At 39.3% G+C, this 12497-nt stretch overlaps 1 non-coding gene across 1 annotated transcript; it reads left to right on the top strand.

Moving 5' to 3' along the window:
* The first annotated feature begins 1084 nt into the window (after positions 1–1084).
* On the top strand, positions 1085–1191 carry LOC145080720 (small nucleolar RNA R71). The gene has a single exon (XR_013695309.1). It is a non-coding gene; the product is annotated as a small nucleolar RNA R71 (small nucleolar RNA).
* Positions 1192–12497: the final 11306 nt, after the last annotated feature.

Here is a 12497-nt window from a genome sequence, read left to right as displayed (position 1 = left end):
AGTGAAAGGTTCGCTGGAAGGCCATGCGAGGATCTGAATTCACTTGGGAACACGAGGATCAAATAAAACTTCTATCCGTAGCATAGTATCAATTCTGGTTAAACACTAATTTCGGGACGAAATTCCCTCTAACGGGGGGATGATGTGACAACCCGATATTTCGAGACAATGAAATGTAACACCTGTCAAAAAAAAGTAAAAATTTAACTTTCTTAAAATATTATTTTGGTTAAATAAAGCGGTAGGAATCGTATCAAGGTTTTCATGCATATAAAGAGCACTAAAATCCGAGTTATAGCGAAGAAGTTATGACCAATCTAAGATTCGCAGCAAAAATCGGCAACACTGATAGACGTAAAACGCGAAGTTTCAATACAATAATTTTTAGCCTTAGGTATCTAAATGAAAGTTTTAGATATCCCAAAACCGTAAGCATACATAAAAATAATGCCCAAATCTGACTTCATATGAGGAAGTTATGATTTTTCGAAATTTCAGACATAGTAGTAGACAGCTAAAAACTCGAAATCGAGATCGAGCATCTTTTTGCCAACATGACCTAAACGAGAATCGAAGATCTCATCAATGGTATTACAACGGTAAAAAGTCTGGCGAAAACAGACATCGGATGAAGGAGTTATGGAATTTTAACGGACTTTTCATGCCCCGGCCTATTAAAAATATAATATTAAAAATAAATTCAAAATTAGCCGACGGAGTCTAAACAAAAGTTGTAGATCGTCCTCAGCCCTAGAATGTTTCCGCCGTTCTCGGTTTTGGGGTGTGACACTTGAGCCTTCTTGTATCTTTTTACATCCAAATCACAATCCTTTGTAAGATGTGGACCACTACAAGTATCACACCCAACTAGTATTGCATGAACTGACCTCCATCTCCATTTTATTTTCCCCTAGTAAAATCCTCTCTTGGGTTGTGGTATTCCCTTGAATGCTTGGCAAATTCTTCAATAAGAGTTTTGTTCGTCGCGGTATTCTTTTTTATCATAGGTCCTTGATAATTTAATAGTTTTATGGTGCTCACATTTATTCCATCAGAGAAAGTTGTAATTTCTAGTTGCATATTTAAGTCATGTTGAGGGAAAATTCATAACATTCCATTTTAGCACTCCCAAGCTTCACATAACGACTCCCCATCATGTTGTTGGAAATTAAAAATATTCTTCTTCAATTTGGCAATCTATGAAGGTGGACTAAATTGTTGAATAAAATCGTTCCTGAAATTTGCCCATGTAATGATAGACCCAGGTGCAAGTGATTCCAACCAATCTTTTGTTGCTCCTTTAAACGCAACTAGAAGCATCTTTAGCAACACTTCATCACGTGTAACATTGGGTACATTGAAGTAGTTTGCAATTTCCAATACCTCGTCAATGTGCTTGTATGAATCCTCATGGTCCTTTTCAAAGAATGTGATGTCCTTTAGCATATTAAGTATCTGTCCCTTAATCTCAAAATTAGTTGCAGCTAGAATTTCGGGTGGTACAACACCCGACCAGTTATCGTCTCTCATTCACCGATTGTACCTTTCCACTGTCATGGTTGTTATTGATGGATTTATGGTGTTACAAGTTCAATTCCATAAGCGGAAAATAATCAAAAACAATTTCAATTAATTAGGGCACATGCAACCTAGTTTGATCTATGTCTTTCAAGTAAAGCAACATACTATGAACCCTGGACTACAAAAATTTTCCTATGAACTAACAAACTCATAAGAACAAGAAATACCAACCTTGAAGATTGTTGTAGTAAACAACCTTGATTTCTTCTTCCAAGCGTTTGGTAGCAAGCGCCACAAGTGTCGCGCCTCTATTGGTTCACACCCAGGGCAAGAAACTAACGATTATGGAGAGAGGAGAAGGGAATTTCGGTTAGATCTTTCTTAGGGTTAGTAGTGCCAAAAATGTGAAGGTCAAGGCTCCTTATATAAGTAAGGTAGCATAGATCCAAAGCTAGGGTTTAAGGGTGGAAACTCTAATCCATTTCCTTGGTGACAAAGCAGCCTACATGCCTCCATCCAAGAGCCTTTGGATGAAATTTCTAGGCCTTCCCTAGAAGATTTCATCTAACCTCTCTTAAGGAGGTTCTAGAGCATTTTCCTCAATTATCAATAAATTGTCAAACAACCCTTACATTATTTAACTAATCAAATTAATCCCAAAATTAATTATGATTAAATTCTGATCATTTATTAATCAAATATTATGATTAATTAATATATTAATCTCATAATATATTAACAAATCATTTATTCTAATTTATTAATCACATAATAAGTTAACCTTCTCTCCAGTATAATCATGCTTAATTTCTAGCTTTGAGGGCTACCCAAAAGGACAGTGCTACTATCAATTCAAGTTAATACCAATTATAGTTAATGGCTTAGACACCTAATCCAACAGTTATGTGCGTCATTGTGTTGTCGGGTTTGCTTTTTTCATCATCCCCTTTGGTATCACTCTCGTTTTCTGGTTCGTATCCTATTCATTTCTTGTTTGGCGTTCTCTCGAAAGTGGATACCTCGTCGGATTTGAAACCACTACTCGATTCGCCTTTCTTTTTGTCCTTTTTGTGGAATTCAGATTCTAGATCGTCAAAGGGTGGCAAAATTTTAAAAGATGGTCCCTGATGGGTTTTGAACACTATAAAAATCTTATGGTGCACATACAACCCTAATGCTTTGGATATAAGTTTTCTAAAGTTATACATGCAATTTTCATTTATCCAAAGCATCAACCCTAACTAGCATATAATTTAGAGATTTACAAAATAAAACAAGTTAGATGAATGCCTCTTGGTTGTAGCTTGTAGAACTTGGTCTTTCATGAGCTTAGTACCTCAAATGTGATACTTCAAATAAGTCACAAACACCAAGATCAGTGGAGGATTATGAGAGAGAGGTTAAGGAGGCACCAAAATTTGGCTAGGGTCTCTTCTTGGAAGTCTTGGCCGATTTTAGGAGTGTTAGGGGTTACATTTATAGTCTGGAATTCCTAGGGTTTCAACTTGTAAACCCTAATTCATTCACTTGGGCCTTTAATCCAATAACTCGTTTGATAGCCTTTTGGACTAACTCTTCATGGACTCTCACATAGATTTAGTCCATCCCCAATCAACATCGATCATTAACCTAAACTATATGTATCACTGATTTACTTAATCAGTCCCAATTAATTTAATCAATCTTTTTTATCACTAAACTAATTCCAAATTAATTCCTGATCAATACCAATTAAATAACATGATTTATCAATTAATATATTTTTCTTATAATATATTAATAAATCACAAATAACCTCTTTCTCAAAAATCCTTCCTATCAAATTGCTCCAGTGAAGGCAACCCAAAAGGACCATGCTACTATCGGGTCAAGTACATACCAATTATAGTTATGGGCTTAGACACCTAATCCAACAATCCCCTCGTCATGAACTACTAAAATAAAACAAATAAAAACTCTTAAAATGAACAAAAACGAATTAAAACAGAAAACTAAAATCGTTTGTTCCCATGTCATGGCAAATAGATCACCATGCCGTGGAATCTGAGAGAAAACTAAATAAAGCATAAAAGTAACTTTTTTTTTGCAGATTTTACCCCACAAAAAAGATCGATTAACTAAAAGCAATCAAATTCAACTAAAATAAATTGTTCCCCGGCAACGGCGCCAAAAACTTGATGTGGTTTATATAATCACTTAGAAGCTTTAATATTTATATCCTAACTATTCAGCTCGGCTAAAACACAATAGACAATGTATTTAGTTGCATGATAGTAAAGTAGACTAGGTAAAGAGTCGATCACAGGGAACTGTGTTCTAATTAAGAAAATAATGCTAATAATTAAACTAAAAGAAATTCTTAAATGGGGGTCTTGTTTGATTTTTCAAGTTCAGAAAAACTTAAATTAAATAACCAAATACTTTAAACATTAAGCAAACAACTAAGAACAATTTTCAATCAAGAGAAAGAGATACTTTTGTTTTGCTTTGAATCCCCCCTTTTTCTATGGTTAATTTCAAACAATGGATTAATTATGTTGGTTACCAAATTAGAGGTTACTAGTTATCTTGATCAGACTAACTAACATATGTCAATTTATGAACTTTAACCGCAATAATCATGCAAATTAAGAACACCAAATTGGTTTTAAGATATATTTGGACTATGAATGACTAGATCTAAGAATTATCTATCTATGATCAAGATAAACAATCAAACAAATATTATGATCAAATAATGCTCTCTAACACATTTAAGCAACTAATGTTAGTGTATATTGTATTCGTGTATATCTTAGCCCAATATTAGTTCTATTATAAACGGCCCAACAGCCCTGTACATAATCTATATATTTCTTGTATTGTACGTTTTCAAGAGGGGATGGGAATCAATTTGATTACCATCTCATAATATGGTATCAGAGATATTCTCCTAAAATTTCTCCTTTCTTCTTCTCTCCTTCCCAAAGCCGTAGTCTTCATCTTCAACCCTAAATCTTGCTTCTCCTTTTGTTATCATCATCATGTCTGAACCTGCAACACCAATACACAAAGTTTTTTGTGTTAACAACATCAAATCTCATATTCCTCTTAACTTTGATCTTGAAAGGCTGAATTATGATGCCTGGCGTGAACTATTCACAACTTACTGTGAAGCATACGATGCTCTCGACCATATTGATGACACGTATGATGATCCCACTCCAAAGCCCACTGATCCTAACTGGAAGAAAGTTGATTCGACTGTTAAAGGATGGATTTACTCAACCCTTTCCCAAAATACCCTTAATATGATTCTGAAACGAGCCACCTACGCTAGACAAGTTTGGCTTACCATCGAACGTCTCTTTCGCGACAATAAAGATTCGAGAGCAATCCAACTTGACACCGAGCTTCGAAATCTCTCCATGGGTGATCTTAGTGTCACTGCCTACTTCACAAAAATCAAGTCTATTGCCGACCTCCTGGAGAATCTCGACCCTCAAGCAAAGGTTCCTGATAAAAATCTTGTCATTTATGCCATTAATGGGTTATCTTCCCGCTTTGATAATGTCGTTGGCATCATCCGTCATCCTATCCCATTCCCATCCTTTGAAGATACCTGCTCAATTTTACTTTCTGAAGAACAACGGATTCTCCTTCATCGACCCCTTCAATCCTCCGCTCATAGTGAACACTCATCTTCCTCATCGCTATTGCACACTACCACCGACAGCAGCCGCCGTCAGGACCGCCACCAAGACCACCGGACCTCCCAAAACCGACGACGCCAACAAGGGTCTAACTCCAATGGACCCTCACGTCCACCACAGCAGTACGGTTGGGTTTACATCCCGCCGCCAGGTTCTTCTCAAATCCCTTGGACTCAACAGCATCGCCCCAGCAATACTCCTTATTGGGCTGCCAACTCACGGCAACAGGCTCCAGGCCTTCTTGGCCCACCTCCTTCATGGCCTCACCTACCTGTTGCACAAGCCCATCTAGCTGCCACTTCCTCTGCACCAGCCCAACACATAAATGCTCCAATAACACCACTGTGGGCCTGGTTTGGGACCGAACAACAGCCCACAGCCCTTCCACAATCATTTAGCTCCATGTCTCTTCAAGAGTCGATCGAATGGATTATGGACACGGGTGTAACGGACCACGTTCATGCCAACCAAGGTATACTCCAATCCTTTCTTGATAAGAATACTTTTCATAATATCCTAGTTGGTGACGGGACCAAAATACCTGTAGTTGCGACAGGCCATACCTTATTTCCTATACAAAACAACCATCGTCCTCTTTATCTAAACAATGTCCTCATTACACCTTCAATCATCAAAAATCTAATTTATGTACGCAGATTCACTCATCAAAATAAATGCTCTATTGAATTTGATGAATTTGGTTTTACTGTCAAGGATTACAGGACCCGTCTACCCCTAATCTGATGTGACAGTGATGGTCCGCTCTACCCGGTTCTACCTCAAACTCGTCAAGCTCTCGTTTCCACAAGCTCTTCCGTTTGGTACCAATGCCTTGGTCATCCTGGCAGCCATGTTTTACAATTTCTTTTATCCAATAAATTGATTCCATGTAACAAAAATGACTTTACTTCTTTGTGTCATGCTTGTCAAACTGGAAAACATGTCAAACTTCCATTTAGTTCTTCTAATTCTATTGTTTCTCATGCATTTGACATTATACACTCTGATGTTTGGACCTCTCCTATTACTAGTATAAGTGGTTTAAAATATTATGTTATCTTTCTTGACCACTACTCTCACTATCTTTGGGTGTACCCATTAAAACAAAAATCTGATGTTTACTCCAAATTTCTTGAATTTTTCACATATATCAAAAACCAATTCAACACCACCATCAAATCCTTCCAATGTGATAATGGGGGGGGGGGGAATACAACAATAAACAATTTCATGATTTCTTTGCCACACATGGAATCAACTTTCGTTTTTCATGCCCTCATACATCCCAACAAAACGGAAAATCTGAATGTATGCTTCGCTCAATCAATAACATCATTCATACTCTACTATTCCAAGCCCATCTACCACCCACCTATTGGGTCGAAGCACTCCACATGGCAACTCATCTCTTAAATATTCTACCTTCCACCTCCATTCAAAATGACACACCCACATACCGACTACTCCAAAAACATCCCACTTATAACCATCTCAAAACTTTTGGATGTCTTTGTTTCCCTCAGATCACCACCTCTCACAAACTATCCCCTAGATCCTTACCATGTGTGTTTCTTGGGTATCCATCTCACCATCGAGGTTTTTGATGTCTCGACCTCAACTCTCGCACCATCATTATATCTCGTCATGTCACCTTTGATGAAAATTTCTTTCCTTTCAAAGCAGTATCACCAAATGACTCTCCATCCTACTCTTTCCTTGACGACACCTCCGATCCTTCACCATACTTCCGCTCTAAATTATTCCCTCACCCAAACACCACTACACCCGACCCTACCCCAACAAACCCCCCCCCCCCCTCTGAACCTCCTCCCCTCTTTCCCTCTACTTCTCAAACCGAGCACCCTCCATCTCCTACTGAATCCTCAGATCATAACACCAATATACCTCCTCCTCGTACACATTCCATGACCACTCGATCCTGTAATGGTATCGCAAAACCCATCCAAAAGTTAAATCTCCACACCTCTTCTCTCTCCCCTGTCCCCTCGTCACATCTACAGGCTATTAAGGACCCTAACTGGCGTCAGACTATGCTTGATGACTACAATGCCCTTATCTCGAACAGGACTTGGACCCTTGTCCCCAGACCCCAAGGGGTTAATATTATCAGGTCTATGTGGCTTTTTCGCCACAAATTTAATGCAGATGGATCTCTCTCTCTCTCTCTCTCTCTCTCGCTACAAAGCAAGACTTGTAGCGAATGGTCGCAGTCAACAACAAGGCATCGACTGCAATGAGACATTCAGCCCGGTTGTCAAACCGGCCACCATACGCACAGTTCTCAGCATTGCTGTCTCAAGACACTGGCCGATTCATCAGCTTGATGTAAAGAATGCATTTCTTCACGGCCACTTACAGGAAACTGTATATATGTTCCAACCTCCGGGCTTCAAAGATACTAAATTTCCTGATCATGTATGTCGTCTTTAGAGATCCCTTTATGGTCTCAAGCAGGCTCCTAAGGCATGGTTCCACCATTTTGCCCATCATGCCACGTCCATTGGTTTTCACCACAGTTGCACTGACCCGTCATTATTCATTCTTCACTCAGCTGGTGCAACCGCATATTTATTACTGTATGTTGACGACATCATACTGACAGCTTCTTCTACATCTCTCTTGCAGCAAATTATTGCCAAACTTAGCAGTGAGTTTTCCATGACAGATCTTGGACCACTTAACTATTTTTTGGGCATCTCTGCTGTCCGATCTTCCACTGGTCTTTTCCTCTCTCAACAGAAGTATGCCTATGAGATTTTGGATCGAGCAAACATGCGAAATTGTAATCCATGTCGGACTCCAGCTGAACCACTCCACAAACTCGACGCGTCCGGCACACCCGTAGCTGACCCTACTTTATTTCGCAGTCTAGCAGGTACACTTCAGTATCTCACTTTCACTAGACCTGACATTACTTTCGCAGTTCAACAAATTTGCTTATACACGCATGATCCCCGCGAGCCCCATCTTCAAGCTCTAAAACAGATTCTTCGCTATGTGCGGGGTACTCTTGACCATGGGCTTCAACTATATGTCTCCCCCACTTCATCTCTCATTGCCTACTCTGACGCGGATTTGGGGGGATGCCCTACAACCAGACGCTCCACATCAGGATACTGTGTATTTCTTGGAGACAACCTTATTTCTTGGTCCTCCAAAAGACAAGGCACCATTTCTAGATCTAGCACGGAGGCCGAGTATCGTGGTGTTGCCAACACTGTTGCTGAAATCTCCTGGCTCCGGAATCTTCTTCTTGAACTTCGTTGTCCTACGCCACAAGCAACCATTGTATATTGTGACAACGTCAGTGCGGTCTACATGTCAACCAACCCAGTTCAACACCAACGAACGAAACACATCGAAATCGACATTCACTTTGCTCGCGACAAAGTAGCTCTCGGCCACATACGTGTTCTTCATGTTCCATCCGCCTCCCAGTATGCTGATATCTTCACCAAAGGTCTACCCACCAATTTATTCAAAGAGTTTCACTCCAGTTTAAACGTCAGTCATTTCCCTCCCGATCAAACTGCAGGGGGATGTTAGTGTATATTGTATTCATGTATATCTTAGCCCAATATTAGTTCTATTATAAACGGCCCAACAGCCCTATACATAATCTATATATTTCCTAGTATTGTATGTTTTCAAGAGGGGATGAGAATCAATTTGATTACCATCTCATAATAACTAACTTTATGTGACATCCCCATTTTCACGGCCAGAAAAGACCGATTTTGTTTATGCTTTATAAAAATCAGAGTACTTCTTTTCATAAAAATGTTGTGGAATTTGTTCCCAGAAAAATACGATAAATACGTTATCAAAACATTTTCGAAGAAACGTATTTTATTCATTTTAAAACGTTTGGGATGTCATTGTCAATACAGGAACATAAGCATAAACGGAACTTACATTTATTTACACTAGTGATCTACATCTCTTTAACCTCTCGGTGTAATGTCACTTCATATTGACACCTGTGATATAAATAAACTGAGTGGGTCAGGTTGGGAAACCTGGTGAGTACATAGGGTTTTCAACCCACAATAATATAATTATTATATTTAAACTATTAAACAATCAACCCAATTACCCATCCCCATTATCTTCTTTATTCTTAAGGATCTTCCCTAAGAATCAGCTATTCCTCGTTCATTTATTCCTAAGGAGTATCCTAAGGAATAGGTACAAATTCCATCGTTGTAAATGACGCATCTGTTAAGCACAACTGCTAGTTTTGTCACTAGGGCGTAGCTGCCAAAATTGTGACATTCTCTATGGGGCGCATCTGCCGAAATAGTCCTTTAGGCGTATCTGCCGGGTTTATGAGGTTCTCTATTAGGCACTTCTGCCGGTAGAGTCCTTTAGGCGCATCTGCCGGGGTTCATTGATAGTATCGTTTTCGAGAGTCCACTCGCAATACATACCAATGGGTTTTTTAGAGTACACTAGTGAACACGTCGTTCACAACACCTACAGATTGCGAGCCTGCTAGTGTTCCACTGGACTGTCTAGAATAGTTTGTGGTTGTCATCCATACTCTCCTGAATGACGGGGCCATCATTTGGGAAAAGGCTTCTCACATCGTCCACCTCTCACCCTCACCTCACGGTCTATTTCACCTCTCAACTCATCATCCAACTGATATTTCATCTATTACATCTACCCATGTCTTATCCCAACATTTTTGTAGATATAAAATACTTATACAGTTTAAATCATTTAAAACGTGTATAAGATCATTCATCCAGCATAGATAGCAAGTATTCAGATAATATGCACTCATAGCACATAATTTATATAAAATACTTTATATCTATGTGTAAGCTGAAAGGGACCATGCACTCACCTGAAAGGTGGTGACTCAGCACTCGGACAGCGCTTCGATACTCTCAAAACAACTTTCCTTCAATAAAACCTAGTACCAATACCACTAGGGTTTAGTCTAACGATAACCGTGACAAATTAATAGTCTGACTATTATTATTATTATTATTATTATTATTATTATTATTATTATTATTATATAAGCGTTAAATAACACTCAATATAACTCATAATAATAGCCCAAATAATTATTTTAAGGACCTAATAACATTACTATAATTATTTGAAAGCTATATTAAAAGTTGCGTAAGCGCAACTCACTTACAGCGGATTTTAAAAAAACCGGGCCTTGCTCGGAGCAGCGTTTCGAAACCGAAAGACACTTTTTCTCGGGACTCCGGGAGCCTCGGGGCTTCCTTTGGGTGCTAGGGGGTTTTCCTAGGGTTTAGGAGGGTTTAGGGGAGTTAGAGAGAGAAAGAAACTAGAGAGAGAATGATTTTTGTGTGAAAAATGAAGCTGCCTCGGCCCCCTTTTATAGCCTGCGAGGCCTCGGTTACGCTGGGCGTAATTCCGAGGTACGTTGGGCATACTCTCTCATCGTACAACACGTGTTGCGGCTTCGGTGGGGCGACGTGGCTTCTTCTGGACCGAGGGAATACAACTGTACGCGGGGCACAATTCTTTCCGACACGGGGCGTACTCCGGACGCTAGGCGTCTCTTTGCTACGCTGGGCCTAACCCTCGCACCAGGTGTCACCATCCGAAGCGAGTTCATCCGACGGCTGGGAGTTCGGCCACATCATCATTTCATGCATCAGCTTCACAAGTTCATGCTTCAACTTTAAAAATTCGTAACTTTCGCGTACGAGCTCCGTTTTTGACGTTCTTTATAACCACGCGATGGTGGGAACGTATTCTACAACTTTCGTTTAGACTCCGTCGGCTAATTTTGACTTTATTTTAAAAGTTTTATTATTAACAGGCCAGGACAGGATTGGTCCGTTAAATTCTCATAACTTCTTCATCCGACGTCCGTTTTCGCCCATCTTTTTCTTGTTACACTACACTTAACGAGATCTTCGATTCTCGTTTATGTCGTGTCGGCTAAAACCACTCGATCTAATATTCGAATTTCAGGTTGTACACTGTTAAGCTGAAACTTCGAAAAATCATAACTTCCTCATACGAAGTCAGATTTGGACGTTCTTTTATCGACGCTCTTAGTTTAACATATTCTACGACTTTTTTTTAGATTGCTAAGGCTAAATCTCGCTCTATCGTAAATTCACTATTTACGCTTCCCGGTGTTGTGCCGGTTCCGTTGCGAAACTTCTATGGGTCATAACTTCCTTGTAACATATAATACAACTTGGTTATGATTATTTGTTCTAAATAATATTTTGCCAAAAAGTCATTTTCGACCTTTATTGCCTCTAATTTGACTAGCCCGGATCTACGGGCGTTACAATTATCTCCCCCTTAGGATGATTACGTCCCGGAATCATCAACGAAACAGGGCTCGTATAATGACTCCGTACGTCATCTCTTCATCTTAGGTAATAACTGTAACTTCTATGTTGCTTCGAACGAGTATCTAACTCTTAGACTCCTTGACTGCAGGCGGTGCTCGGTCTTGCACCTGCTCGTTAGACTTTCAATCATGACCTTCATGTCACAACCTCATTCTTTATCAGAGACTCCTTCTTCTTCTTAAAAAATATAGGATAAGTTAATCTGATTACTACAATTGACCGATGGGTCATATTCTAATGACCTATCATCGTATGTAGCAACGCTTAGACTCAGGTCTCTTAGAGTCAAATTCTGGAATAGAATATGCCTTCCTTCATGGTCTAATGTGATATAATCACATTTTAACATGTAGCGTTTCTAGCTACCAACTTCTTTAACAATGAGCGCGATACTTCTATTGATCGCTTTAATTTCAATCGTTTGGTTTAAGTCGGACGCTACATCAAACTTGGTTCTCTGAAACACGTAACCAACTCATCGTAGTCGGACTCAATGTGATATGACCACTAGGGTCGGGATAACAAAAATATTCTTAGTCATTACCGAAACAATGGTAACGACATACTTGAATAAAACGAAATCAATTACTAGCTTCTTGGTAACCTTGTGACTTTCCCTGATCCAAGTGTGTGTCATGTGCTTCTGGTAGTATAGGCCTCTACTACCATTCACACCTACTCATACTCGTCCTAAGTATTGTCTCGCAGTTTTCCAAGTCATTATCACAAAAAAAAACAATTTTTAACACATATAAATGTGTCCAAACAATCATAAAAATTTCCCTAGACTCTACTAGGACTTCTTCCAGGCGTATGTTCAATCATTAATTGTACTTCAACTCGGTTGGCGGTGGAAACTCCATACGATGGGACAACTTCAGGAATTACACCAATCGTTCCA

The sequence above is a fragment of the Lactuca serriola genome, chromosome 1, assembly GCF_051521515.1.
Source record: "Lactuca serriola cultivar US96UC23 chromosome 1, Lser_US96UC23_V15, whole genome shotgun sequence".
NCBI classification, from domain to species: Eukaryota; Viridiplantae; Streptophyta; class Magnoliopsida; order Asterales; family Asteraceae; genus Lactuca; species Lactuca serriola.
This window is presented reverse-complemented; position numbering and strand designations above follow the sequence as displayed.